Below are 25,439 nucleotides of genomic sequence, written 5' to 3'. Positions count from 1 at the left end.
TGGCTCTGTCCAACAAAGGAAATCACCGACCCGCTATTGTGATTTCCTGTGTTTTGTCCACCTTGGCAACACACAAAAGTTCCATTCCAGGAGAAAATCCTGGAATTTCTAAGAGTGACTCTTAAAGAGATCAGCAATATAGGTTAATATATACATAAAATTATTGGGGATTTGTGATGCAGAAATTTAATATTTGGCAACTTATGATTCTTTCTGATAAGTTCATCAGTGGGATACCTTTGGAAATTTTTTTTTCTTATTTTATCTTTTTGTTTATTGTTTCCTTCTGGCCCTATATCTCACATAGAAAATATTTGTGTCTCCTTAAGATACGATTCTTCCAAGGGATGGCCTAGTTGTTGAATGCCACCTATCAGAAGGGACTTCTGTTTCCTTTTAGGCAGGGGCCCAGCTGAAAAACAGATTTGGCTTTTTTTAGAGTGGGGCTCCAGCTGCCCTTCTTCCTGGACCCTCCCCCACTGATTGTCAACAATCAGTGGGACCAATTTTATTTTTTTTAATTTAATTTACTTTTTGGTAGTTCTAATAAGTTGTACATGACAGCAGAAAGCTTGTTGATCCATTGTACACAAAGGGAGCACCACTTTTAATTTCTCTGGTTGTACACGATGTAGAGTCGCACCATATGTGCAGCATACATGTACCTAGGGTAATGATGTTCATGTCATTCCACCATCGTTCCTATCCCCATACCCCATCCCCTTCCTTTCCTTCCCTTGGCCCAATCAGAGTTCCTCCATTCTCCCCACATCCCTCTCCCCCCATTATGAATTAGCATCCACTTATCAGAGAGAACATTCAGCCTTTGGTGTTTGGGGATTGGCTTACTTTGCTTAGCATGATATTCTCCAACTCCATCCATTTACCTACAAATGCCATAATTTTGTTCTCTTTTAATGCTGAGTAATATTCCATTGTGTACATATACCACAGTTTCTTTTTCCATTCATTATTGAAGGATATCTAGGTTGGTTTCTCAGTTTAGATATGGTGAATTGTGCTGCTATAAACATTGAGGTGGCTTTGACACTTGTAGTATGCTGTTTTTAATTCCTTTGGGATAGACCAAGGAGAAGGATAGCTGGATCAAATGTTGGCTCCATTCCAAATTTTCTAAGCAATCTCCATACAGCTTTTCATACTGATTGCACCAATTTGCAATTCCACCAGCAATGCATGAGTGTACCTTTTCCCCCACATCCTCAGCAACACTTATTGTTGTTTGTGTTGTTGATAACTGCCATTCTGACTGGTGTGAGATGAAATCTTAGAGTAGTGTTGATTTGCATTTCTCTAATTGCTAGAGATGTTGAACATTTTTTCATATATGTGTTGATTGAATGTGTATCTTCTTTGGAGAAGTGTCTGTTCGGCTCCTTAGCCCATTGATTGATTGAGTTGTTTGTTTTTTTGGTGTTAAGTTTTTTGAGTTCTTTATATATTCTGGAGATTAGTGCTCTATCTGAGGTGAGTGTGGCAAAAATTTGCTCCCAGGATGTAGGCTCTCTGTTCACCTCATTGATTGTTTCTTTTCCTGAGAAGAAGCTTTTTTAGTTGGAATCCATTCCATTTATTGATTTTTGATTGTATTTCTTGTGCTTTAGGAGTCTTGTTAAGGAAATTGGGGGACCTAATCTTATGTGATGAAGATTTGGGCCTACTTTTTCCTCTATAAGGCATGGTGCCTCTAGTCTAATTCCTATGTCCTTGATCTACTTTGAGTTGAGTCTTATGCATGGTAAGAGATAGGGGCTTAATTTCATTTTGCTGCATATGGATCTCCAGTTTTCCCAGCACCATTTGCTGAAAAGATTATCTTTTTTCCAGTGTGGGTTTTTGGCTCCTTTGTCTAGTAGGAGATAACGGTATTTATGTGGTTTGTCTCTGTGTCTTCTATTCTGTACCATTGGTCTACATGTCTATTTTGGTGCCAATACCATGCTGTTTTTGTTACTATAGCTTTGTAGTATACTTTAAGGTCTGGTATTGTGATGCCTTTTGCTTCACTCTTTTTGATAAGGGTTGCTTTGGCTCTTCTGGGTCTCTTACTTTTCCAAATGAATTTCATGATTGCTTTTCTATTTCTATAAGAAATGATGTTGGGATTTTAATTAGAATCACATTGAATCTGTATAGCACTTTGGGTACTATGGCCATTTTAACAATATTAATTCTGCCTATCCAAGAGCATGAGAGATCTTTCCATCTTCTAAGATCTGCTTCTATTTCTTTCTTCAGTGTTCTGTAGTTTTTTATTGGAGGTCTTTCACCTCTTTTGTTTAATTGATTCCCAAATATTTTATTTTTTGTGGCTATTATGAATGGGGTAGTTTCCTAATTTCTTTTTCAGAGGATTGATCACTGATATATAGAAATACATTTGATATATGGATATTGATTTTATATCCTGCCACTTTGCTGAATTCATTTATTAACTCTATAAGTTTTCCTGTGGAGTTTTTTGGATGCTCTAAATATAGAATCATATCATTGGCAAATTATGATAGTTTGAGTTCTTCTTTTCCTATTTGTATCCCTTTAATTTCTTTCATCTAACTGCTCTGGCTAGAGTTTCAAGGACTATGTTGAATAGATATGGTGAAAGAGGACAGCCCTGTCTTGTTCCAATTTTTAGAGGAAATGCTTCCAATTTTTTTCCACTTAGAATGATGTTTCTTCCCAAGAAACATTTTAATAATGGATTTAGAAAGGTAGATCTAAACTATTCTTTTAGACACATTCTGAATCTCAGGTGTTTCCTTTGAGAAGAATAGTTAACATATGACATATTAGCCCAAATGTAAAATATTTGTTTAAGTTAAACCTTCTTTTCCCAAAGATAGTGTAGAAGCCCATCAAATGTGTTTGCATTACTTATCTTTTCCCAGCAGTTTATTCTCAGAAAATGACATCATTTTGAATAAGTAATGATAGAAATGAAATACAAAGTCAGAAATGAGAATTGAAAATCTCAGGCTTCCACATCTTGGTGTTGTGTTGAGTATTCCCTTGTCACCTGCTGCACTAGAAGTGTGGAGAGGACACAAGGAAGGCTGCACTAGAAGTGTGAAAGGGATACAAGGAAGGCTTTTACCTGGCAGCTGCTTTTCCCCACTGAGAAGGGATAGGGACTGTGAAGCAAGGGGTTCATCTAACCAGTCAGTGTGTTTGATTCCTCCCAGGGCTGCCCCCTCTTCCTGGTTCTGAGCTTGGCCTGGCTGTGTCTCCTGCCTCCAGGTGTGCTGTCTGTCAGACACCTGCATGTGGATTCCCTGGGCATCTCTAACTCTGCATCCCTGAGATGTAACTCAACATCTTCTTCCTCCCTGTAACATTATGTTCTTCCCTAGGAACACCCCATCCAATCAATCAATCAATCAATAAATATACATACACATATAGATACACATATATATACACACACACATATATATACACATATATATGTATATTTTTCCCCTGCCTGTATCCCTTACTTCCTTAAATAATTCTGTAAACTACCCATGCAGTTTGCCAGAAACCTCCAACTGACCCTTGACTCTTCGCTACTTCTCTTTCTATACCAAATTTATCACTAAGTCCTATCTGTTCTCCTTCCTGAATGTCTCTGGGTTTAGGGAGATTCTGCAGTGCCGCTGGCCCAGCCTCAGTCCTGGTCATTCCTCTCTGTGACACCCTTGTAGCTCACCATTCAAGCTCCTTATGCTTTCCAACAGAGTTTCCCTATTTGATAGTCATAGATTGTTTTAAAATGAAACTCAGCCATTGTATTCTTATGCAAAAGTGGACAGCCAGTGACTTACCAACTCCCTCCTGCGCAGCAGGCCCCACTCCCCAGGTCCCTTTCCAGCTTCCATTTTTTCCATAACTCTCCTCCAGTGGGATATCTAGATGATGAGTTTGTATGCCAATCTCTTTATACTAGAGTATAAGCTGTGGGTGCACAGGGATTCTGTCTAGTTTGCAGCACCTAAGCCATGGAATGCCTTTAAGGAATAGCTGAATGATTGACCTCTGGTCCCTATTTTGTCTGGCTCTGGCCTTCTCCCCAGAAACTCCTCTCATTGTCTCCTGACTTCTCTCAGCTTCAACTTTGTTGCATTTCATTCCTGTTCTTGAAATTGGATTGCTCTTCCCTACTTTATAAGATGAAGGTGTCATAGAAGATGAAGGTGTCATCCCTTTGCCCACCATTAAGTACTGTCCCACCCCTGTTCTCTGTCCCTCACTTCACTGTCTGCTTAAATACCCCTTGCTCAGGGCACTTTTCCCTAAGCAATCTCCGAACAAAGAATCCATGCATTCTCTTGTAGGTGTTATTATTTTAAAATTATTATGATGATTATTTGATGATGACAGAGATCAAACCCAGGTCCTTGCACATTCTGGACAAATGCTTTACCACTTTGCCAAGGCCTCTATCTTATAGTTATTTTTGAATTGTCTGATCTATCTACTGTTATGGAAACCTCAAGTCTTCATGACCATGTCTGTCTTGTCATTGATGACACACAGTATCTAAACCAGTGTGAATGCTCAACAAATATTCAGAGGAATGAATAGTTGTTGTTCAGAAAGTGGATTAGCATCTTACAAGTATAGTGAAGGGTCATTTTTCTCCTGGATAGAACCAGTTTTATCAGTGGAAGCACCGTTGTCATGGATTAGATATTCGGAGTCCCCCAAAAGCTCATGTATTAGACAATGCAAAAAAGTGTAGAGGTGAGGTGATCTGGTCATGAAAGCCTTAACCTAATCAGCGCATCGATCCACTTGAATAGATTAAGTAGGTGGTGACTCTGGGAAGGTAGGGTGTGGCTGGAGGAGTTAGGTTGCTGCGGGCATGCCTTTAAAGTTTATATTTTGTTCCTGATGATAAGAACCCATTCTCTGCTTCCTGGTTTTCATGTCTGAGCTGCTTTCATCCTCCACACCTTTTTGCCATGATGTTCTTCCTCACCTTATGCCCAAAGCAAGGCCCTTGGCCATATTTGGACTGATACCTCTGAAACCATAAGCCCCACATAAGCTTTTTCTCCTTTAAAATTGTTCTTGTCAGTTCCTTTAGTCCCAGCAACAAAAATGCAGACTCAAACAATCTTCGTGAGATGGGCGTAGTGGCACATGCCTGTAATCCCAGTTCCTTGGGAGGCTGAGGCAGGAGGATTGGGAGTTCAAAGCCAGCCTCAGCTACTTAGACCTTAAGCAACTCAGCAAGGCCCTGTCCCTAAATGAAATATAAATAGGGCTAGGAATGTGGCTCAGTGGTTAAGTGACCCTGGGTTCAATACTCATTATCACCACCACCACCAACTACAACAACAAAAAACAACTACCAATCTTTCTATACATAGCCTACCAAGTTTAGATTGTGATTGGGAGCTGGGAGTTTCTGGGCTCATATTGCTTCTGAAGAATAGCTGTCACATGACAGGTCTTAGAACATATGAATTTTAAGTGTATATAGTTCTCTGAGGGTTGTTAAAAGTTATGAGGCTTCTTTAAGGCCTTTGAAGCTAGCACTTCAATGACTCAGAGCCCCTCACTGTGGCCTCCCCATACCTTCTATTTCAGTTGGTTGGAACCTGCTAGGAATCTTTCCTAGCACATTATCCCAATATATTCTTTTATATCTTTGTGCTTTGTCACATGCTGTTCCTGTCTCAGAGGATGCCTTTCCATCCTCTTTTCTATTTGTCAACACTTCCACATCCTTGGTAGAAAGGAAATGGGATGCCTTATCTTATTCACCAGACAAAATTCTATGCCCCTTTTTCTGCCCTGCTATTGAACTGAAAACAGGGACTTGTCTCTTATACTGTAAATGTATTTTCTGTCTCTAGCTCCATCATTAGTCTCTATAAGGCTAAAGATTTTATTTCTTCTTATCTCTTGTGTTCCAAACCTAGCACACATTAGGAGCCTGGGAAACATTTTGAGCATTTAAATCACTGCTCCTTGTTCTGTCTAGGTGAAGCTACTTTCTACTTGCAATATATTTGCCCATCTTCCTTGCCACTAACCTTCCTTGAGAAAATAATCTGTGAAAGGTCATTATCAAGTTATCTCAGCACTTATTTAATGTGTGTTTAGCTGCTTTACTGTCACATAAAAACGTGTGGTAGTAAAATAAAGTAATAAAGCTGCCAATAAAAGCTCCACTTCCACTCAATATTTAATGCTAAAGAGCAAGAGACATTTGAGATTTTCATCATAATAGTAAATTGACATTATCAAGCTTGCTAGACTATCAATTTGCCTTGAACATATTGTTGACTTGATCAATAAAAATGTAAATTGTTTGAATATGGTGTATTCTGGAAAGCAGTGTATTTTGATATTCCTTATGAAATATCCTCCAAATAAAAGCAGGATATGAAGTAGCCTCATGCTATGATGCCATCCTGGTGCTTTTAAACAAAGCAAGAATAGTGTTGACTGCTTATTAGCAACAGAGTCATTGACGAATAAAAGAAATGCCACCACCCATACTTTCTTTAGAACACAATTGTTTATAAGACACGGTCACATCCATTTTCTTACTTAGTCTCTGTAATGATTACAATGAAGATAGCAGTATCATCACTGTCCAAATCAGGATAAGATCAGAGAGGTTAAGTGACATTCAGAGGTCACATAAAACTTCAATATATTTCCAAATGTGTCTGACTCCATATAGGGTTCCTTCTGTTACAGCATAGCTAATCCATTGTTAGGGAAATCAACATTTCAAATTGACACAAATGAATAAAATATTTAGAAAATTTACCATCATGATTAATATTCAAAGAGTAAACCTCAAGTAGTGTCCCAGAGATAAGAGAGCCCAGGATTATTGTACAGTTGTGTATATACAATATCTTTCTCCCTTTTAATATTCCCAGCCACCTGCTAAGGGGGAGGATGTGCAATGCAAATGAAAGTTCTTTCAGAATCTGAGATGCATTTCTAGAAACTTCAACCCATTGTCACTGATAGTATCAAACTTTCAGAATTCCACAGGAAAGTAAACCTTTATTTCAAAATTACACTTTGAAGTTTGAAGATAAAAGGAGAGCTGTCTAAGGCTCAGTGCTCAAATAGATGGACTAAAAACATTTTTTAAAAAATTCTGGTGAGCTTATCAGAATTCAAAATGAATGTGAACAACAGATCTCCCATAGTTCCAAGTCCTCAGTACTGTGAAACAGGGTTTAAAGCAGCTTAGCTAAGCCGAACACATACAGGAATCAAAGCCCTCTGTAGGGTTTTGAAAATGTGTTTCATTTTCTTAGGAAAGAGAAAAGCAGATTCCTTACTTTTATGTACCTGGTCACCTAGGAATATTTTCTATTCTGTGGTTCTGGTCCACTCTTGGAGCAGCACAGTGGAACTTATTCAAATCTGTGATTGCCAGCTGTTACTTGGACAGTACTTCCCATCACCTGCCAGAAAGAGCCGGCATTGTTGTGGTGGGGCTTGGAAACTCCTGCCTGACGTCTGGAATAGTGGGTATACGTCTTCGCCAAGGCTAGTGAATGAAGGTATCAGGACTTATTAGAGATCAACATCCAGGGCTGGGCCTGCAGTTATTCAGTATCAGGAAACAGCTGTGGGGTGAGATTGCAAAAAGAGATGATCCAAATGTACCAACCATTTTAAAACTTGGCAAATGTCTTCATACACAATAATTTATCGTGTGTTGAGTTGTTATTGTAGGTTGAGTTGTATTCCCCCAAAATTTACATTAAAGTGCCAGGCCCTGGTACCAAGATTGTGACTGTGTTTAAGAGAGAGTCTTTAAATGGATAATTAAGCTAAAGTGTAATCTAGAGTGACTGGTGTTCTTTTAAGGAGAGAGATGAGGATACAGATACTGTACAGAGGGAAGACCACTTTGATTGCCTCCAGAACTGTGAAATAATAGGTCCGTCATTGAAGCCCCCAGTCCATGGCGCTTTGTTTATATAGAAGAAGTGGCCTGATAATGCCATTGATAACCCCCTCTCAGAGACAGTTTAACACAGCTCTTCCAAGCTCTAACTTGGCTCTAAAATTTACCTTTATTTTTTACTACCCACAGTGTGCTTCTTGAGAAACATATGCAGGTTTCTCAAGGTTATTTCATCCATCATAGGTTGAAAATACCCTAAGCCAAAAAGGGACTTAATACACCTGTCCTATATATTAACATGACTTAGTCTAGCTTACCTAAAAGTTGCTGCAAACACTTCAATTAGCCTATAGTTCATCAAAATCATCTAATACAAAGCCTGATTTGTAATGAAGAGTTGAGTAGCTTATGCAGCTTATTGAATACAATACCAAAAGTGAAAAACAGCAATTACATACTATGTTTTATACCATTGCAACATCGAAAAATTGTTATTCAGACCACCCAAAGTTGGGTTCTTACGTCTAAAAATGTAGGCCAATATTCTTCATTATTTTGACATATGGTTTTTAAAGGATTATTCTTAAAACCAGAGGGAAGTTGATTGGGTTGTGATTAAGCGAGTCATTGGAAATTGTCAAAGCCACTGGTAAAGAACAACTGGACAAATGTTTGCTGTCTTTAATTATTTGTAAATTATTAATGAATAAACTCACTTTAAAATGATATATTGTAGATGTAAGAATCAGTGATTGGGGAAGATTGGTCACAAGTGTCTCATGGCAAGCCCCTTGTCACTCTACTAGGTTGGTGGTGAGTTGGGGAGTAGACCAACAGCAGGTGTGTCTATATTGATGATTTTCAGGGGAACAGGGGAAGGGAAATGGGGATCACAGGACTTCATGACAAAACTGAGCAGATATGGAAATTGACCTGGACAATATTTTGATTTTATTTCAGTTTCAGAAAACTCATGAAGATACAGTTGATTTAACACTTACATGAATAACACATTATCTAATTTTCAAAACAGACCATCAAGATTAAAAAAAATATTTCCCAGAGTCAACATCATTTTTGTTCACTATTCTTAGTGAATTTTAAGTAAGCCAAAACATTTCATTCATTATTTGTGTCTTTAAAAACAAGTATGCATTTGAAAATAAAAATGATTTAAACACACTTTCAGTCATCTGAAATCATTGGTAAACATTTCATTAGTTTATGATTTGAAGAGAATTAATAGATTCTTTCTAATTTTGATTTAAAAAAATAAAAAAGGCTTTTATAATTTTTATTGTGGTAAAATATACATGATGATATTTATTGTTTCAGCCATTTCTAAGTATACAAATCAGGGACATTAAATACATTCACAAGCCATGTAACTATCTATTCCCCAAACATGTTCATCATTCTGCAATTAACCTCTGTACATTTTAAAACAAAAGGTACAAAACCTCACTTCTCTCTCCTCCACCCAGATCCTGGCAACCTTTATTTTATTTTCTATGAATTTGCCATCAGTAAGTATCACATCTAAACTTCTGTATATTTTACTTCTGGTGTAATTCACTAAGCATGGTATTTTGATCAATTCATATTGTAGCATATATCAAAATCCATTCCTTTTTGTGGCTGAAATATTTCCATTAAGTATATAGACTGATTTTATCTATTCATCGATTGATGGAAACTTGGGTTATTTACACATTTCTTCTTTTGTAAAGACTGCTGCTATGAATGTTCATGCACAAGTATCTATTCAAGTTTTAAGGGCTTTTGATCCAAATTGGATTCAACTCCTAGTACATTGCACATTGGAGATTAAGTTCAATATAAGCATGAGGAACTCATCTAGAGAGTTATTATTGCTCAGAGAAAATGTCACCTTTATTAGGTGTTTATCCATACTTTGCCCATTATATTTATATATATTCAGTTAATATTTGTTTGATTTAACTAATCTGAAAGTTCTCTCTGTTTTTACATTTTTTTGTGTGGTTTACTATTATATTTGCCATTAACATAAATCCAAGAAAACCATGTTTGTGGGTGTGGCTGATTTATACTAATTAAAAGCAAAATTAACAGGAAAAAAAGAAATGCCATCTAGTAACTGGCGTTGTTATACCAACCATGGGCAGTTTGCCAGGGCTAGTAGGTTCAGAATAAAAATCTGTACTCATCTTGCTTATTATATATTACTATTACTATCCCTAAGCCTTCCTCTCTCCTCAGTTCATCGTAACACAATACAGATTTTACAGTACATATCAATCTTCAGTGCTTATGGGAATTAAAGCTTAGCTGTGACTCCACATGTGGGACTTTGAGGGACAGTGAGCAGCACTTTCATATCTCCTTACTTCTAAGCAAGAGGTTTCAGGTTTCCTGGCCACTCACCATGTGCAGTATGTTGGTACTGCACCCCACTGACTAACCTTTTTTCCTTTTGTTTACTTCAATTTTTCTATTATCTCTACTTGATTCTTCTTGATCTGCATTTTTACTTTTGAATACATTCATTTCTACAAATTTTTGTAAAGTTATAGCTTTTGCCCAGCAAATGAGAACTGCTTGCCTACATTATTCACTGTCTTGCCCCTACATATCCTCCCCTGGGCCCCTCTCTCTCTTTTCCTGAAGATATTCAGAACTTTATCAAGTTGGTGCTTTCTCCCGTCTTCCCTGTTCTAACACTAATGATTATTAAAAATGTACCAGGACCTTTTCAGTTGTGCAGTATGAAGACCTTGGATAGTGTTGAACAATTTCCCATGTAGTAAATGGTTTTACTGATGGTATTTTTGAGGATAACTACTTAGTCATCCTTTAGTATCCTTAAGGAATTGGTATGAGGACATCATCCTTCAGTAACCTCAGGGGATTGATATGAGAACATCCCCTTGGACTCAAAAATTCTCTGATGATCTTGTCCCTTCCATAAAATGATGTGCCTATGCATAAAAATACTCTGTTCCCTGTAGAGCATAGTATTCATACCTTTGCTGTTGAGAGGGAGGAGAGGCTTATCCTAGATCCCCATCTTCATCAGATTTCTCATTAGAAACTCTGGAATGCAATGTATCAAGTGGGTTGATACATTCAAAACAATAAAGGACAAAACATGTAATCCAAGAATGCTGGTTCTAACCAGTAAAAGTGTCCTTCCCATGGGGACAAGAAATGGAGGTGTTCTCAAGCTGCTGTGACAGAATACCTTTAACTGGGTAATTTATTGACAGAAATTGATTTATCACATTTCTGTACACTGGCAAGTTCAAGGTCAAAGCATTGTGTTGGTGTATCCTGACAGGATGGAAGAGGCAGAAGGTTGAAACTAATTCCCTTAAGCACCTTTTGTTTTTACTTAAATGTTCTGTTGATTGAATGCAGGGCCTTGCAAATATTAGGCTTATGCTCTATCACAGAAGTACATCTCCAGCCTTTGTATTTTCAGACAAGATCTTGCTAATGTGCTCAGGCTAGTTTCTATCCTCAGTGTCCCAAGTAGATTGGCTTTCCTCACACCCACACAAGCTCCTGTCTTATTATAGGAAAATTCAAAGGTAAAATGATTAGATTATGAGAGCCCTAAAATAAGCCAACCTTCCTAGTTTCAGTGCATTGACAGAGTGGGAACTGGAGACAGGTGGAATACGAGAGGAGTTGGGTGACAGGGGTCAAGGCTAGGAAAGTCAGTTCTTCCCTGCAGTCCCTCCCCCTGTCTCTGCTTTCTTCCTGCCCTAAGGTAAGAAGCTTTCCTAGGCTGAGCTCTTGGCACATGATCAGTTGCCTCACCTGGAGCCCAGAGGAATGGATTTGGCCATCTGTGAACTGAGACCACTGAAATCATTAGCCCTGGACAAATTTCATTTTCAGATTTCATTCTTGTTGGCCAGAGTAGTGGTTAGTTACAGTGAGGGAAAAAAAGCTAACTGAAACAGATTTGGTTTTGAGAACTTGATGATATTTTGCCCACATTCCAAGACTCTGTGTGAAGCTGAATTTAAAAGTGATGGATTAATTAATGTGGTGGAGGAAATTTCAAGAGATCATAGCATTCCATCCCCATCATGGATACAACTATCGGCCTTTAGTCTGATTAATGGTGAGAATGGGGAGTAGAATATACACCTAAAAATTTTTGCAAAGTCGCAATTTCCTCTATTTCAGATTTCTCATGCTTACTTTCCCCATCTTTTGCTTTTATCCTATTGGTGTAATCATATTTAAAGTATAGCATATGTAGAGACCATATAATTATTGTTTGCTTTTTACACGTTGAACATTATATATTTTAATTATAGTATCTAGTTCATTTATGTTTAAACTAATTATCAATATTGTTGAAAAAAAACCCACCTGACATGAAGACAGTGGAAAATTGGGTGAATGATAGGTTTGATGACGGAATATTTCTGGAAAACAGGTTGAATAGTGCTGCTTTCAAGCTCAGAGAGAAGATTGTTGGAATGCTTTTGTTGGAATTGTTCATTCTCTCATTTGTCATATGGGATACAGTAACAGATTAATTTTATTGTTTGATAGCACTTTTTATTTTACAAATAAAAGTTCTGTCATCAGTTTAAAAAAAGAGAGAGAGCTCAAGGAGAGTGGCAGTGGTGGGGAAGGGGTGACAGACTGTATCATCAGATGATCTGAGAGTCATAAGTAGGTGTTTTAGGAGAGAAGGGAGGTGAGAAAGTTTCGAAAGGGAAGGAAGGCACCCTGCTCCCATCCAGGCAGGAGGTCCCACAGTCATGAGTTCAGAGGTTTCTAGAGGGACCAAGATCCTCCAGTTAGTGCTTGGCTCTACCTTTCTTTGGATTTCACAAGTCTTTCCATAGATGTCGTCTTTCTGCTCCAGGATTCAACCCAGGGAACTACATTTGATACTTTATCTCATCTCCCCAGTTGTCTTTGTCCTACAACAGCTTCTCAGTCTTGTTCTTCATACCTTTAGCAGTTTGAAGGAAAGCCAACCAGGCATCCTGAAAGAATTTTGCCCCAATCTGGCCTCGTCTGATGTTCCTCTTAGGATAAGACTAGAGTTATAGGATTTGGGAAAGAATAGTACAGAGGCAAAGCATATTCTTATCACATAATCTAATTATTATTTAAATCATCAGATTTTGCCTAGATAAGCTTTAAGGTCCTTTTGACTTTTAAAATGCTATGATCATATATTTATAGGGCCACTATATTTTTTTATGTAAATATTTCAGTATTTTGAAATTTTAACCTATATTTTCACTCAAATGATAAAAGCAGGTAGGGAAAGCCCACACAATCAACTGCCACAGATTAATTTCATGTTTCCTGCATATATTTTTCACAGAGCTCCATCATTTACAGATTTTTTTTAACCAATATATTAAATATCCCCATGGCTCAGCTAAACCTACCCCATAATAAGTCAATAATTTACTATAATAGAAGGAAACAAATGAAAAATCTAATTTTCAGAAAGGATGGGAGAGTATTCAATTATAAGAAAATCAAGAAAGATGCTTCTAGTTCTGGAAACATATGATTCCTTGAGGGAGAACAGGAAGTTTAAGAGAAAGCAAAGGTGAACAGTGAGAAGAGAGGTAAAAGAAGAAACCCTGCGTCATTAGGCAAACCATCTTATTAAAAAATTCTGTAGTTGTCTTATTTTCTTTGATGCCCACTTAATTTTATATTTGCAATGTTTTGGGACTTATTCATTGGTAATTAATATTGGAATGTTTTCATCATGAATGCAGTATTGAATACACCCGACAAGTATACCGTAAACCAGCATTACATTTGTTTTGCATTTATGGTGCTTACATATTCATAGTATAATTTCTTTTTTTTATTGGTTGTTCAAAACATTACATAGTTCTTGATATATCATATTTCACACTTTGATTCAAGTGGGTTATGAACTCCCATTTTTACCCCGTATACAGATTGCAGAGTCACATCAGTTACACTTCCACTGATTTACATATTGACACTCATGTCTGTTGTATTCTGCTGCCTTTCCTATCCTCTACTATCCCCCTTCCCCTCCCCTCCCCTCTTCTCTCTCTACCCCCTCTACTGTAATTCATTTATCCCCCTTGTATTATTTTTCCCTTTCCCCTCACTTCCTCTTGTATGTAATTTTGTATAACCCTAAGGGTCTCCTTCCATTTCCAAGCAATTTCCCTTCTCTCTCCCTGTCCCTCCCACCTCTCATCCCTGTTTAATGTTAGTCATCTTCTCATGCTCTTCTTCCCTAGTCTGTTCTTAGTTACTCTCCTTATATCAAAGAAGACATTTGGCATTTGTTTTTTAGGGATTGGCTAGCTTCACTTAGCATAATCTGCTTTAATGCCATCCATTTCCCTCCAAATTCTATAATTTTGTCATTTTTTAATGCAGAGTAATACTCCATTGTGTATAAATGCCACATTTTTTTTATCCATTCGTCTATTGAAGGGCATCTAGGTTGCTTCACCAGTCTTGCTATTGTGAATTGTACTGCTATGAATATCCATGTAGCAGTGTCCCTGTAGCATGCTGTTTTTAGGTCTTTAGGGAATAGACCCAGAAGGGGAATAGCTGGATCAAATGGTGGTTCCATTCCCAGCTTTCCAAGAAATCTCCATACTGCTTTCCAAATTGGTTGCACCAATTTGCAGTCCCACCAACAATGTACAAGTGTACCCTTTTCCCCACATCCTCGCCAGCACTTGTTGTTATTTGACTTCATAATGGCTGCCAATCTTACTGGAGTGAGATGATATCTTAGGGTGGTTTTGATTTGCATTTCTCTGACTGCTAGCGATGGTGAGCATTTTTTCATGTACTTGTTGATTGATTGTATGTCCTCCTCTAAGAAGTGTCTGCTTAGGTCCTTGGCCCATTTGTTGATTGGGTTATTTGTTATCTTATTGTCTAATTTTTTGAGTTCTTTATATACTCTGGATATTAGGGCTCTATCTGAAGTGTGAGGAGTAAAGATTTGTTCCCATGATGTAGGCTCCCTATTTACCTCTCTTATTGTTTCTTTTGCTGAGAAAAAAAAACTTTTTAGTTTGAGCAAGTCCCATTTGTTGATTCTAGATATTAATTCTTGTGCTATGGGTGTCCTATTGAGGAATGTGGAGCCCGACCCCACAGTATGTAGGTCGTAGCCAACTTTTTCTTCTATCAGATGCCTTGTCTCTGGTTTGATATCAAGCTCCTTGATCCATTTTGAGTTAACTTTTGTGCATGGCGAGAGGAGGGGATTCAGTTTCATTTTGTTGCATATGGATTTCCAGTTTTCCCAGCACCATTTGTTGAAGATGCTATCCTTCCTCCATTGCATGCTTTTAGCCCCTTTATCAAATATAAGAAAGTTGTAGTTTTGGGGGTTGGTTTCTGTGTCCTCTATTCTGTACCATTGGTCCACCCGCCTGTTTTGGTACCAATACCATGCTGTTTTTGTTACTATTGCTCTGTAGTATAGTTTGAAGTCTGGTATCGCTATACCACATGATTCACACTTCCTGCTTAGCATTGTTTTTGCTATTCTGGGTCTTTTATTTTTCCATATGAATTTCATGATTGCTTTCTCTATTTCTACAAGAAATGCCATTGGGATTTTGATTGGCATTGCATTAAACCTATAGAGAATTTTTGGTAATATCGCCATTTTGATGATGTTAGTTCTGCCTATCCATGAACAGGGTATATTTTTCCATCTTCTAAGATCTTCTTCAATTTCTCTCTTTAGGGTTCTGTAGTTTTCATTGTATAAGTCTTTTACCTCTTTTGTTAGTTTGATTCCCAAGTATTTTATTATTTTTGTGGATATTCTGAATGGAGTGGTTGTCCTCATTTCCATTTCAGAGGGTTTGTCGCTGATATACAGGAATGCCTTTGATTTATGCGTGTTGATTTTATATCCTGCCACTTTGCTGAATTCATTTATTAGCTCTAATAGTTTCTTTGTAGACCCTTTTGGGTTTGCTAGGTGTAGAATCATGTCATCTGCAAATAGTGATAATTTAAGTTCTTCTTTTCCTATTTTTATGCCTTTAATTTCTTTCGTCTGTCTAATTGCTCTGGCCAGTGTTTTGAGAACTATTTTGAACAGAAGTGGTGAGAGAGGGCATCCCTGTCTTGTTCCAGATTTTAGAGGGAATGCCTTCAATTTTTCTCTATTTAGAATGATGCTAGCCTGGGGCTTAGCGTAGATTGCTTTTACAATGTTGAGGTATGTTCCTGTTATCCCTATTTTTTCGAGAGTTTTGAACAAAAAGGGATGCTGTACTTTGTCGAATGCTTTTTCCACATCTATCAAGATGATCATATGGTTCTTATTTTTAAGTCTATTGATGTGGTGAATAACATTTATTGATTTCCGTATATTGAACCAGCCTTGCATCCCAGGGATGAATCCTACTTGATCATGGTGTACATTTTTTTTGATATGATTTTGTATCCGATTCGCCAGAATTTTATTGAGGATTTTTGCGTCTAGGTTCATTAGAGATATAGGTCTGTTGTTTTCTTTCTTTGAAGTGTCTTTGTCTGGTTTAGGAATCAGGGTGATGTTGGCCTCATAGAATGAATTTGGAAATTCTCCCTCTTTTTCTATTTCCTGAAATAGCTTGAAAAGTATTGGTATTAGTTCCTCTTTAAAGGTTTTGTAAAACTCTGCTGTATACCCATCTGGTCCTGGGCTTTTCTTAGTTGGTAATCTTTTGATGGTTTCTTCTATTTCCTCAATTGATATTGGTCTGTTTAGGTTGTCTATATCCTCCTGTCTCAATCTGGGCAGATCATATGACTTAAGAAATTTATCGATGCCTTCACTATCTTCTATTTTATTGGAGTATAAGGATTAAAAATAATTTCTGATTATCTTCTGTATTTCGGAAGTGTCTGTTGTGATATTGCCTTTTTCATCCTGTATGCTAGTAATTTGAGTTCTCTCTCTTCTTCTCTTCGGTAGCATGGCTAAGGGTCTGTCGATCTTATTTATTTTTTCAAAGAACCAACTTTTAGTTTTATCAATTTTTTCAATTGTTTCTTTTGTTTCGATTTCATTAATTTCAGCTCTGATTTTAATTATTTCTTGCCTTCTACTTCTTTTGCTGTTATTTTGCTCTTCTTTTTCTAGGATTTTGAGATGAAGTATGAGATCATTTATTTGTTGGTTTTTTCTTTTTTTAAGGAATGAACTCCATGCAATGAATTTTCCTCTTAGAACTGCTTTCAATGTGTCCCATAGATTCCGATATGTTGTGTCTGTGTTTTCATTTATCTCTAAGAATTTTTTAATTTCCTCCTTGATGTCCTCTATAACCCATTGATCATTCAGTAACCTATTGTTCATTCTCCAAGTGATGCATGATTTTTCCTTCCTTCTTTTATTGTTGATTTTCAGTTTCATTCCATTATGGTCAGATAAGATGCATGGTATTATCTCTACTCCTTTATATTGTCTAAGAGTTGCCCTGTGACATAATATATGATCTATTTTTGAGAAGGATCCATGTGCTGCTGAGAAAAAAGTGTACCTGCTTGATGTTGGGTGGTATATTCTATATATGTCAATTAAGTCTAGGTTGTTAATTGTGTTATTGAGTTCTATAGTTTCCTTATTCAACTTTTCTTTGGAAGATCTGTCCAGTGGTGAGAGAGGTGTGTTGAAGTCTCCCATGATTATTGTATGGTGGTCTATTAGACTCTTGAACTTGAGAAGAGTTTGTTTGATGAACACAGCTGCACCATTGTTTGGGGCATATATATTTATGATTGTTATGTCTTGTTGGTGTATGGTTCCGTTGAGCAGTATGTAGTGTCCCTCTTTATCCCTTTAGATTAACTTTGGCTTGAAGTCTATTTTATTTGATATGAGTATGGACACTCCTGCTTGTTTCCGAAGTCCATATGAGTGATATGATTGTTTCTCAACCTTTCACCTTCAGTCTATGTATGTCTTTTCCTATCAAATGCGTCTCCTGTAGGCAGCATATTGTTGGGTCATGTTTTGTGATGCATTCTACTAGCCTTTGTCTCTTAATTGGTGAGTTTAAGCCATTAACATTTAGGGTTATTATTGAGATATGGGTTATCCTTCCAGCCATATTTGTTTATTTATGTTACTGAATATGGTTTACTTTCCTCTTTGATTATTTTCCCTCCTTTACTGTCCTACCTCCCACTGTTGGTTTTCATTGTTATTTTCCATTTCCTCTTCCTGTAATGTTTTGCTGAGGATTTTTTGGAGAGATGGTTTTCTAGCTGCAAATTCTTTTAACTTTTGTTTACCGTGGAAGGTTTTAATTTCATCTTCCATCTTGAAGCTTAATTTTGCTGGATACACAATTCTTGGTTGGAACCCATTTTCTTTCAGTGTTTGAAATATGTTATTCCAGGATCTTCTAGCTTTCAAAGTCTGTGTTGAGAGATCAGCTGTTATCCTGATTGGTTTACCCCTAAATGTAATCTGCTTCCTTTCTCTTGTAGCTTTTAAAATTCTCTCCTTATTCTGTATGTTGGGCATCTTCATTATAATGTGTCTAGGTGTGGATCTCTTATGATTATGCACATTCGGTGTCCTGTAGGCTTCTAGGATTTGGGATTCTGTCTCGTTCTTCAAGTCTGGGAAGTTTTCTCGAATTATTTCATTGAATAGATTGCTCATTCCTTTGGTTTGGAGCTCTGTGCCTTCCTGTATCCCAATGACTCTTAAGTTTGGTCTTTTAATGTTATCCCATATTTCTTGGATGTTCTTCTCATGGTTTCTTAACAGTCTTGCTGAGCTGTCTATGTTCTTTTCAAGTTGAAATACTTTGTCTTCATTGTCTGATGTTCTGTCTTCTAAGTGTTCTACTCTGCTGGTAGTATTCTCAATTGAGTTTTTAAGTTGGTTTATTGCTTCCTGCCTTTCTAGGATTTCTCTTTGTTTTTTATAACCTCTATCTCCCTGTATAGTTGATCTTTTGCTTCCTGGATTTGTTTATGTATTTCATTGTTGAAGAGAGCTTTCATTGTCTGATTTTGCTGTCTAATGTCTTCCTTGAGACTCTAGATCATCTGAAGCATGTATCTCCTGAATTCTTTATCTGACATTCCATCTGCTGCAGATATTACCTCTTCTAACGTTGAGTTGACCTGCATTGCTTGTGGTCCTTTCTTTCCTTGTCTCTTCATACTGCTCGCGTTTCTTTCTGCTTACTGAGACTGTTGTGTTATTGAATTTTCCCCCTATATATTTGTATTACTCTTGTATAGTTGCAAAGTCTCCCGCGCAGGCGCGGGCAGGGGCTCTGCCCCTCCTCCAATTGGGGCACTGTGCCTACCACATCGGCAGTCCACTGGGCCTGTTCTGCTGGTTGGTAGCAGGTGCGCCTACCTTGTAGGCGCGTGGGGCGGCTCTGCCACTCCCAGGTTGCTGGGCCTGACCTGCTGGTGGGTTGCAGGTCCGGCTACCTTGCAGGCGCGGGGGGAGGGCGCACACCTATTTGTATTTAGACAGTTACGCAAAATGGAGGACGTAATGCTTGGGATGAAAGTTGGGGGGAAGGGGAAGGTAGGTGCTCTTGAAAAGAAAGGAGGAGAGGGAGATAGATAGCATAGAGGAGAATGGAAAGAGCAGTAAAACTTGGAAGGGGAGAGAGAAAGGGAAAAGGGAGAGAAAAAATTAAAATGAAATAGGAAATAAAATTAGGTCTTAGAGATCCATTTTCTTCTCTTCCCGTAGGCAAAGCTGTGCCCTCCGGGCTGAGTTTTGCCCTCAATGTGTCAACAGCAATCCCTGTAAGGCAGTTCCTGGGAGTCTCTCAATCCTGTTGGTCCAGAGCCGTTTCACTTCTACGGCCCCTCCTCCCCTTCCTCCTGCCAGCCAGCCAGGTCCTGCTCACTGGAGGCAGTTCCCCAAGGATTTGGTTACACTTTCAGCCCCACCGAGTGCTCTATTTCCCTAACTACTGAGCACTCTCGCTGTCATTCATCTAAGCCCCAGTGCTGTGGAGCTGTGGTCCTGGAGTCAGTTGTTTAATTTTTCCGGAACCCTTTGGTGGGCACACCTTCGGAATCTGCCTGCTAAGACCATTGGTGTCACTGCTGGTGGTAATAGGGGTTGGGGGTCGAGGATCCCCTCTACCCCCTCAGCCCCTACAGTCACAACCACACTGCTGGCGGTAGGAGGAGTTGGGGGTCTGGAGTGTCCTCTGTTTCCCTCCGCCCCTACCGTCACACCCTCTCAGTTCGCGGTTGGGGGGGTTGGGGGTGGGGAGTCTTCTCTGCTTCCCTCTGCCCCTACAGTCACGCCCTCGTCACTGGAAGTAGGGGCAGTTGGGGGTCAAGAGTCCTTTGGCCCTTATGGTCACGCCCACGGAGAGATTTTGAAGTTTCCGGGTTGTTTGTATCTGGTGTGGGTGGGAATCACACACCTGCTAAAGTAGATTCCGCTGGGAAGGAATCTCTTTGGCCGAACTTTGGTGACTTCCCCTCTCTGCTATGGCGGGCCCCTGGCTCCTTGCCGGAGTGTCCGAAGGGAGGGGTGGAACTGGCTTGTCTCTGGTCTGACACAATCTCTGGTTTTAGTTCCCAGTTCGCTAGGGTGGCCATTCGATGAGCGAGAGCGGGGCCTCCCGGGACGGCGGGATGGCGGGTGCCGTCTGCGGGTTCAGGCGAGCCGCGCCGCTCTGGGCCACCGGCCGCTTTCAGAAGCGGCTGGTGGCTGCGGGACTGGATCTCCGTGCCCGCGTGGCCGGCCAAAATCCACTTGTCTGGGACAAACTGACACTTCTAATAAACCTACCATTTCCCAGCAGGTCCCCTCTTAATGAATTTTGCTAGAAGTTCCTCAGTAGGTAGACTGCCGCTGTTCCAATGGGTCTTTCTGATCCCGTTAATGTGGAGACATTGGAATCGCTGCTTCCTCGCCGGCGGCCATGTTGGATCCCCCCATAGTATAATTTCTTAATTGCAACAATCCCATACATTTTCATTTTGAAAGGGAAGAATTGGAGGGACAGGTAAATTGTTGCAGTATTTTTAATCCTGAAGCTTTTCCATTTGGCCTACATACTTATTTTACAGATGTAAAGACAGAAACATAGAGATGTCAAAACTAGCACTCAGAGGTAGTTGGTGGCAGAGCATGGAAATAAACTCTGATTCTCTAGTCCTTTCAGCCTGCTTGCTGAATTACTTAGAGTAATAATAAATCAGAGAGTAAATGCTTACATGGTACTCAACATGGGTTAGGATTAGTGCTGCTTAAGCATTTCATGTGTATGAATTCATTTATCTTCAAAATACCCTATGAGGTGGGTATCCCTAATAACCAGTGATGAAAGTGAAATACATAGAAATTTAACTATTTGCCAGATATTAAACATCTAGTATGTTAGTCAGCTGTCTATTACTATAAGAAAATTCCTGAGACAGTCAACTTTTAAAAAATCTTTGAACATCAATTTTATTATACAAAAGCAAGAAACCATTTTTTTTAAGAAACATCCCTGCCATCCCAGAAGCATGGGAAAACAGACAGAACAGGGCAGGGTGATGTGTCCCAGGAAAAATAGTCTCTGATGTCTCTCACAGGTGGGAGCAGAAGAGTCCAGGTGGATCCAGAGGTGCCCCTAGATGGATTGGTGCAGAGAAGCCTGAGCCATATCCCTACCTGGATCCTGTAGCTGTTAAGAGTCCCTGTGCCTGATGCCTACCCCATTATGTCAGAATCCACAGAGCATAGGATCCAATGGCTGGCTGTCTATTCATTTTGTCTGTCGCAGCTCTGCATTTACATTGGTACTACTCTGTTTTTGAATCTCCCACGTTTTGACCCTCCTTGGATGGGAGCCACTGTTCTGCTGACACAGGGCATGCAACAACACAGTTGTTGAAAGCAGGCAGCAATCCTCCTGGTCACCCTCTTCCATGCTTTGTTGTTGTCCTGGGGTTGCCCTCTGGAGGTATCTTGGGAGAAATTGCTGCCATCTGCTGCTGAGACATCCCTAATGAAGATTGTACTGGAGTTGGGCATGTGGGACCCAGATTCATGCTGGGAGGCACATAGGTAGTGGAGATCAGTGAGAATCAGGCTGAATCTTCTGATGCCCTTGTTTCCTGGCTGCTTGGCTTCCTCAGGCAGCTGATACTCACAGAACAAGGGGAAGGTGTGGAGTACAGGCTCACTAGAACACTTCTTGGGAAGGTCAGGGAAATTGGAATGATCTGTGGGTTGTAGGTGAGGCCAAACTCTCTGACACCCAGGCTTCACCTGGGTCTTGAAGCCCTGGCTTACCTGGTGCTGGAGAATCAGGTATGTGGCCATGGAATCATCAAACTTTCTATTGGCTAGGGACACCCAGATCCTGTATGGGTTATAACCCATGTCAAACAGGATTGTCATTAGTGCTGGGTCTGGGTGTTTGGGTTGTGGCTCACTAAATTGATGGGCAGAATACTCTTCACCTTCCTTCAGCCATGGGTGCTGAAGGATCTCCTTTACTGAGGGCCGATGTGCAGGGTTCTTGTTCAGCATTTTACGGATGAGTCTTCTTGCTTGGGTGGGAACATGATCAGGAATGTGGTACCTTGCCTCCACAATCTGCCTTGCCAGGTCCCAGGGGAAGATCTTCCTAAATGGGCGTCTCCCTGACAACATATAAAACAGAATGACACCTAGGCTCCAGGCATCCACCAGGAGGCCCTCATATTCTTGCCGCTGGATGATTTCGGGGGCAACATAAGGGAGAGTGCCTTGGAACCCACTGAGTTTCTGCCCAGGTCTGAATTTCATGCTTATGCCAAAGTCAAGGAGTTTGATGTTGCCTCTGGCATCCAGCATGATGTTCTCAACCTTCAGGTCTCGGTGTGCAATGTCTTTCTTGTGGCAATGGCCCACCACACACACAATCTGCCTGAATAGTCTTCGGGCCTCTTCTTCCTGCATGCCACCTGACTTTATGTAGTCATGTAGCTGTCCCCCATCTGTATGCTCCATCACAATGTAAATATGTTGACCAGTTTCAATAACCTGAAATAGCTGGATCACATTGGGATATTCCAGGTCCATCATGACATTTGCTTCAGAGTGTCCCGAGAAGTTCTCTTTTTTCTTTGAAAGGACTTTCACTGCCACCTCCATCCCAGTGAGGAGATGGCAGGCTAGTTTTACCTGGGAAAACCCACCATGTCCAATGGCCCTCAGAACCTCATAATGGTCCGTGAAGGCCGTCTCATCAGAGGAGCTGGACCCCTGCAACACTATACTAGTCTGACTCCTCTTGCTACACATCCTAATCAGGAACCCCAACTAAAGATGCTAGCTAAAAAGAAATACATAAAAAAGTAAATGAATAAATAAATAAAGACAAGCCAAAACAATTGATCAAAATCAAAAAGGAACCAGTATCCAAAGACCACAGCCACCAACCGCCAAACGCCAACAACAAACGCACTGGGAGTCCAACAGGTCACCATGAAGAGCTTCCTGTACTTATGGACTAAAACTCAGCCCCAGTATTTGAAATTCCCTTATAATGGCTTTTTGTGAGGTCAGAGCAAGAAATAGTGCAGTCAGGCCTGGACATAACCCCCAGCAGTCATCTCCGGCTGGGACATTTTTCACTTTCAGAGTGAGAATGAAAAAGGACCCCGGAAGCTTTTGCTTTAGTGGATTATGATTGGAAATAAAATTTGTACAATATTTCAATGGACTTTTCATTTTAATTAGAAAACTCTTAACAATTTTAGGCTTTGAAAGACCTCAACATACCTCTACTTCAGATATTCAATTCCTTTTTTTTCCAGTGCCAAATACCTAGTGTCAAGGATGGTAGTACCTCACTCATATCATGATGCTCCAGAATACTTTAAATTATCTCTAGATTACTTCTAATGCCTAGTGCAATAGAAATACTATGCAAATAGTTGTTTCACAGTATTGTTCAGGAAATAGCAACCAGAAAAAGTCTGTTCACATTTAGTAGATATGCAACTCTTTTTAAAAACATATTTTCTATACATGTTGGTTGAATTTAAAATGTGGAACCCATGGATAAACAGTAAAAATATGAAATAAAAATCTTATGTAGCAAAAGTATTTTAAGGTTAATAGTTCACCTGGATTAGTTTTAGGAGTCAAGGTATTTTTCCCAGAAGGATGGCAGTCCTGGTTGGTACTTATTCATGAAGATGATGAATTTACCCTTCTATCCTTGAGGGATAAACCTGGAGCTCACAGGTACACAGTCGCTCCTGGTCACCTAAATAGAGGAGGCTCTTCTTCCTCCAAGCTGCATTTTTATAAATTATTCTTATCTGTAGAATATATTCTCTGTTCATATCAACCTTGTTTCCTATGTATAAATGATTGTGGGTCTCTGAAAGCAGGAGATGGGTAGATTGCAGAAAATGTCTTTCAATGTGCCAGGCTTTGCAGGTGACAGTGAGTTCTAATGGTTTCTTACATGAATGACTATTACAGCTAATGTAGGCCTTATGAAAATGATTCTGATTAGAGCTCTGGTTTGCTCAAAGCTTATTGACCCACTATAATAGAGTGTAATTCAGTGGAATCAGTGAATTTATATCCTTACAGTTAATATCATCAGTTATGTTCTTGAGAATGAAGAAACCATGAATAAGTTTCCTATTTTTATTTCTTTCTTTCTTTTCCTTTTTTTTTTTTTTTTGCTTATTGCCTGACCTCAGAGAGAATTTTTATGAAGGCATTGCAGAAATTAAAAAAGAAAAAAATCCAGTTTTAGAAATCCATGTTACCTACTCCCTATTAAACACCATGTTGGTTGGTAACTATTCTGTAAGTGAAGAATAATGCAAAATAAGGGCAGTAGAGGTTGTTTTAGTCACAGGACACAATGCTTTTAACCACTTGAGGATTGTGATGGCTGTAACAGTTATGTGAACAGAATTACTATTCTTGTGACTGGAAAGTGGCTCAGACTAGGAAGGGAGGGAGAAAGAGAAGGTGGAAAATAACAGAGGCAAATCTAAGGCAATCTTCTGAAGCAGTTATTAAAGTAAAACAGACATATTTGTTTGCAAGGCCTTAGTATTCAACAGAGTCCCAGGGTCTAATTTCATTAGCATCCTTCCAACAAAACCTTTTCCTGAAAAGAACAAACTGCACCAAACAGATTTATATTTTTTAGTAGCAACACAATCTAGCAATTTATTTGAATATTTTTGCTTCTGTTTAGTTTTAAACTAAAAAAAAATGTTAGACCACTGGCCTGGGAGAGCTTATTACCATTAGGGCTTTTTTGATGGTTCATGTGGTTTCTGATTCCCAGAAAAAGATGCAGTGAATATTTTAAAGGCTTAAGACTTAGGAGGTATGCACTGGAAGCCCATAACTTCCTGGAACTATGTAGGGAAGGACCAATAATGAGATATATGGGTGATGCTTCAGACTTGTGGGTTAACAAGCCCTTTTTAAAAGTATTTTTCTAATGAGATGTTGTGGGTGGGCAAAAGACCCCCACCACCAACAACAACTTTGGTTGCCCTCCAGTAAAAGGAAAAATGTAAAGAAAAGAAGATCAGA

The 25,439-nt window shown here is 39.2% G+C and overlaps 1 protein-coding gene across 9 annotated transcripts in view; it reads left to right on the top strand.

The window, feature by feature from the left end:
* PTPRM (protein tyrosine phosphatase receptor type M) overlaps window positions 1–25,439 on the top strand; it is an 825,699-nt gene that overhangs the window by 380,459 nt on the left and 419,801 nt on the right. The window lies entirely within an intron of this gene.

The sequence above is a fragment of the Spermophilus citellus genome (assembly GCF_964194105.1).
Source record: "Spermophilus citellus genome assembly, chromosome: 12".
NCBI lineage: Eukaryota > Metazoa > Chordata > Mammalia > Rodentia > Sciuridae > Spermophilus > Spermophilus citellus.
Note: the sequence above shows the minus strand (reverse complement) of the source record. Positions and strands in the feature narration are given on the sequence as shown.